Source organism: Marmota flaviventris, chromosome 9 (assembly GCF_047511675.1).
Source record: "Marmota flaviventris isolate mMarFla1 chromosome 9, mMarFla1.hap1, whole genome shotgun sequence".
NCBI lineage: Eukaryota > Metazoa > Chordata > Mammalia > Rodentia > Sciuridae > Marmota > Marmota flaviventris.
This window is the reverse complement of record NC_092506.1, coordinates 61,130,210-61,136,229: the sequence shown is the minus strand read 5'-3', so window position 1 is coordinate 61,136,229 and position 6,020 is coordinate 61,130,210. Positions and strand designations below refer to the sequence as shown.

General features: G+C 41.5%; 1 pseudogene; it reads left to right on the top strand.

Moving 5' to 3' along the window:
* The first annotated feature begins 389 nt into the window (after window positions 1–389).
* On the top strand, window positions 390–499 carry LOC114098660 (small nucleolar RNA U13; annotated as a pseudogene).
* Window positions 500–6,020: the final 5,521 nt, after the last annotated feature.

The window sequence follows — 6,020 nt, the reverse complement described above, 5'->3', positions numbered from 1 at the left end:
TCAGCTATAAAGAAAAATGAAATTATGTCATTTGCAGGAAAATGGATGGAACTTAAGACCATTATGTTAAGTGAAAGAAGCCAAGCTCAGAAGGTCAAGGGTCATATGTTTTCTCTCATATGTGGAAGCAGGAGAGGACAAAGGAAAGCAAGATGTGAAGGGAATCTCATGAAAATGAAAGGGAGGGAGATCAGTAGAGGAAAGCGACTAGAGGGAGGGACAAGGGGAGGGTACAGAGAAGTACTAGGGAATAATATTGTCCAAATTATATTGTTACATTGTGTGCATGTACAACTACATAACAACAAATCCCACCATTATGTACAATTATAATGCACAAATAAAAACATGGGGGAAAAAGAGATAATAAAAAAACATAATAACTACAGATTCTTTTGTGGTTCATAGGCATGATGGAAAGGTGTTTGCACCATTGTGTGAGATGTACCTCCCTCTACACCCCACCATAACCTCTGCACATTGCTAGTCCCATGTGAAGAAAAAAATTACAATCTGAAAACCTGGATGAAGTAGATACATTTCTAGAAAAATAGAAAATTTACAGGATGTAAAACTTGAATAGATAAATATGTATTAAAGGAATGACATTGTCGTCAACAGCCTCCCTTCCTCAAAAAAATTCCCCTTCCAAATAGCTTTTCAGATCGATTTCTAATTCATATAAACTGTTCCAGAAGAAAAGTTAAGCTGCCAGCTCATTTAATAAAATTAACCTGTCCTTGATTTCCAAATGAGATAATAATGCAAAAAATAGATAATGCAAGATTAGCTCCATTTTTGCCTATGAATTTAGATGCAAAAATCCTATATAAAATACGAGCTAACCAGATGCAACAGCATATTTTAAGATGTATCATAATCAGATGGAAAAATTTTCATCTTGATAAACCTACCAATGTAGTTCACAATGTTAATAGACTTATTGAGAAAAATCATATGATTATTTCAATTGGTGTGGGAGAAGTCTTTACTATAGTTAATATTAATGTGTGCTTTTAAAAAAATTCAACAAACTTGGATTACATGGTGATTAACTTGGAAAAGGTAATATTCCAAAAAATTTCAACCATCATTTAAATCATTTTAGTCAATATGTTGTTCTTATGAACAAAAATAAGGCAGGAATGGCCACTATCACCAATACTGTTTAGCTCAGGGCTGGAGGTCCCGGTCAATGCTCTAATGAAAGGAAGAGAAGAGGTGCATATTTTGGAAGGACCAGATGAAATTGTCATTTTTCACAGATGATACATTCAGCTTATTAGAAAACAAACAGAATTAATAGACAAACAGAACTGAGAGAGCATCAATGTTGCTGGCATTAAGATAAAAATCAGGGGCTGGGATTGTGGCTCAGCGGTAGAGCGCTCCCCTAGCATGGGCGGGACCTGGGTTCGATCCTCAGCACCACATAAAAATAAAGGCATTGTGTTGTGTCCATCTATACCTAAAAAAATAAATATTAAAAAAAGCAGCTTTAAAAACCTGTAGCCTTTCTGTTTAATGGCAAGAACCAACAAGAAAAGACAACTTAAAAATAGGGGCTGGGCCTACTCAGAAGGTCAAGGGTCATATGTTTTCTCTTATATGTGGAAGCTAGAGAGGAAAAAAGGAAAGAAAGTTGGGGATGGATCTCATGAAAATTAAAGGGAGATCAGTAGAGTAGATTAAAGGGACCATGGGGTGGCAGAAGGGAAAGGAAAGGAGAAATTCTCAGGAATAATATTGGCCAAATTATATTGTTATATTGTGTACATATACAACTATATAACAACAAATTCCACCATTATGTAGACTAATGTACCAATAAAATATATGGAAAAATTTTTTTTTTAAAAGGGCTGGGTAGGACTTGGTTGTCACTCAGTGGTAGAGCACTTGCCTAGCACATGTGAGGCCCTGGGTTCCATCCTCAGCACCACACAAAGATAGATAAAATAAAGGTATTGTGTTCATTTATAACTAAACAAATATTTAAAGAGAAAGAACTAGGGATATAGCTCAGTGTAGAGTGCTTGTCTAGCATGTGGGAGGCCCTGGGTTCAATACCCCATTCTGTTAAAAAAAAAAAAAGTATTTCACTCACAATAGCTATAAAACATTTTAGAAATTAACTCAGGCAAGAATACGATGCAATCTTTAGGACAGAATCTTGAACTCTGATTGGAAACATAGGAGATTATTTAAATAATGGAAAAACATTCCACACTCTGGATGGGATGATTTCATATTGATATAAATTAATTCTCCCAAAAGTAATCTAGATATTCAATACCATCCCTATTCAAATTCTTGTTAGATTTCTCCAGCCTCTCAATAAACTCCTAAAAATATATATGGAATAAGAAAAGTCTGTGAATAGCAAATTAATTTTAAAAAAGTGACAGTAAAGAGGGATGTAATTTAAAAAGTGATTACTGGTACAAGCAGGCTAATGGGCCAAAGGAATAGAACAGAGAGTTCAGAGAGGAACATACATGTAAATAGGAATTCCATGATACTACACAATAAAAGTGGGAGCAGAACCTAGAGAAAGAGTGGATTGTTGAGAAAACTCACCAGGATATTTAAAAAAAAAAAAAAAGAAAGAAAAAGAAAAGAGAAAACCGAGCCAGGTACAGTGGTGCACACCTGTAATCCTAGCTACTAGAGAAATTGAGACAGGAGGACCACAAGTTCGAAGCCAGTCTGGGCAACTTACAGACTCAAAATAAAATAAAATAGCCAGGGATGTGGCTCAGTGATAGAGTGTTTGCTTAGCATGGGCGAGGTCCTGGGCTCAATCCCAGTGCTGCCAAAAAATAAAAATAAAAGAAAGAAAGGAAAGGAAACTAATCACTATTTAATATCATATATACAGGTGGATGCTATGTGGATTATAGACAAAATATGAAAGTAAAAAGTACTAAGAAATGTAGACTAGCTTTGTGAGCATTGAGGGCAAGCTGTAATGAAAAGCAATTTATGAATTCAATTACGTTGAAATTGTAGATTTCTGGTCAGTGACACATATCATGGATAAAGTTAGTAGACAGCTGATAGAATGGGAGAAGTTATTTGCAAAGTTTAAAATTGACAAGGGGCTAATATCTGCAATATATGAGAAATTCTTGTAAGTCCACAAGAAGACAGCAACCCCAGTAGAAGGAAATATAAAAGAGGGGCGGGGGAGGGAATCACCTGAATAAGTAATTTATAGAAAAGGAAACTCAAAGGACTTGGAAAGGATGCTCAAACTTACTGGTTTTCTGAGAAATAGAAATGGAAAAAAACAAGTTATTTTCTATCTATTAGACTGGCAGAAATCAGAAAGTCAGATGTCAACTGTGGACAGAGGTGGGAAACTGGAGCTTTGACACTGTCATTGGGAATGAGGACGGATGCAGCTCTCTCGATAGCAGCACTCAAATTAAGTATATGTATTCCTTGTGACCCACAGTGCCACTCCTGGATATGAATATTTGTATCCCAGAGAAACCACAGGCTACAAAAATGAGGACACTGACTGAGGACCCAGTATGTTGTTGGGCAAAATGGGGTGTATGTGCATCATGGAGTCCTGTGGGAGGAATAATGAATGTATAGATGTACATATAGCAACATGAATCCTAAAAAACTATTATAGGGAAAAAAAAGGGAGAAAGGGAATGAGATTTATCATACAGTACAATTTACATAATTAAAATGTAGGTTTTCAGAATTATGACTTTCACTTTACAAGAATTCACATGAGGACATGGTGATATCCACCTACAGTCTGGCTACTCGGGAGGCGGAGGCAGGAGGATTGCAAGTTGGAGGCCAGCCTCAACAACTTAGTGAAAACTTAGTGAAACTCTGTCTCAAAATTAAAAAGGAAAAAGGGTCTGGAGGTATAACTCAGTGTTAGAGCACTTAACTTGCATGTATGTGGCTCTGGTTTTGATCCCTAGTCCTGCTTGAAAAAAAAGAGAAAAGAAATATTAGACATTAAGTGCATGATTACTTTTGAGGAAGAGAAGGAAGGATGAGGAAAAAAAGGAATAATTAAAATAAGATCAGGTCCTTGGATAGGCCAGTGATGGGTCAAGACAGTGAACTGAAACGTAGGAATAGCTCCACTCTCTGCATCTGAGGTCCAGAGAAACAAACAAGGCAGGCACAGGAGGTGCACAGCGTCCCCCAGTCTTCTGCGAGTTCCCCGTTTGTTCTTGTTAGAGAATTTATCTGTCTCTGGAAGCAGAGAGTTGAAGACAGTGCCTGATTCCTGGCCTGCCGAAAGCCTCTGTCAATGCTTTCGGGGTGTATGGAGGGAGAAGTGGATGGCCAGGCAGAGGAAAACCCGTTGAAGGAGAAATGAGCAAATGACCCAAGCAGTAAGTGCAGGAGTGAACGGGTAAGTGGGCCATTGAAGGAATGTGTGCCAGCATGACTGGGCAAGGGGATAAAAAGGCTCATGAGCAGAGGGGTCTGGTGAGTGGTGTGTGGATGAGTAGGGGAGTAAATTCATGAAGATCAAATGAGGGAGGTTGACCCACTTGCCCAGACCTTGGGGAGAGCTCACAAGAGGATGACCCAATTGAAGTGGCTTAAGGTCTGCTGGGTGCACTGAAGGGTCACTGGGCTCCATGCCTGCCCCCTGGCGGGAGAAGTTGGTAACCACAAAACCACACAGGTTGGAGGGGTTAGTCTCTCTTGGGAAGATGGACAGGGCCCCGATGGAGGCTTTAAGGCAGGTCTGCAGGGAGAAGAATGCGGCATCCCAGGCGTGAGGGCCGCCCCTGCCTGGACAGCTGTTGGGCAGAGGCCCCCATCCTCCCAAGTGCAAAGTGAACACAGTCCACACCTGGGAATACCATCTTCCTGGGGGCCCGACAGCAGTCCCCCTTCCCCTGCAGAGCTGAGAGGGGGGTCAGGTAGAAATCTGGAGCTTGGAGGGAAACGCCTCCTAAAGGCTCCTGAGACCCTTTGCCTGTCCATGAGCTTGGTTCAGCTCCCAGTTCAGGTGTTGGGTGGGTTGATGTGGGTCAGCAATGGGCTTGGAGGCTGACTGGGGTGGGGTGGAGAGAATGTTGTATTGGGGGAATAGGGGTGGGGAGAGGCAGGGCGGGTTTCCCCCTGTGAGTGCTCCCCTCCTCTTGGGTCATCTCCCAGGCTTCCTGCAGCCCACATAGGCATCATCCAAGGTGTCCAGAGCCAGTATCATGACAGTGAAGCCCCAAGCTTGGGGCAGAAAGGAGGGAATGACCTGAGCTGAGACAACCTGCATCCAAGCCTAAACTGTGGATTTTCCTGTGTTTAACTTATTTATTATCAGCAATCCCTTTATATGAATTTGGAAACAGATACTCAGAGAGGTCATTTAATCTACCTAACACCACCCAGCAAGGAACTGGTGGTGCCTGGACTCAAACTTCAAAGCTGTGAGTCCATCTCCTCCCTCAAAGTCTGTGCCCAGTTCCCACCCCAAATAGCACCTGAGGCCAGGTGGGGCAGGTGGTCCTCAGGCTGGCAGACACCTGTGCCAGCTGCAGCCAAGTGGAGCCACCAAGACTGCCAGGGGCTTCCTCATCTCTTTGGTGTTGGCTGGAAGAAAAAAACCATCTCTTAACTGGGAGGGCCTCCCAAGAAAGAGTAGGTAATATTGTCTCTTTGTTGGGGAGAGAAACTGAGGCCCAGAAGCTCAGTTGGCAGGAATCCTCACATAATGGATCTTAAAAAACATCCTCAGGGTCATCTGAGGAAACCAATATCCACAAAGGGTCAAGAACTTCTAAGATCACACAAAGATCTAGAGGTAGAGCAAGGTTGGGTACCAGCTCCTATTTTCTGACCCATGTTTCTCTCCCCTGTTCCAGGGATGGCAGTTTTGGGTCTCTCAAGTCACCAACCTTGGGCCCCACACAGGTTTGGAAAACTAAAATGACATTTCCTGGTCTCCATTATAGCTTGGGTTTCTTGTGCAGCCTAGTTTCCCTCAAGAAGTTGCCCCCAATAAGATATGGAGGTGGAAGGGCATC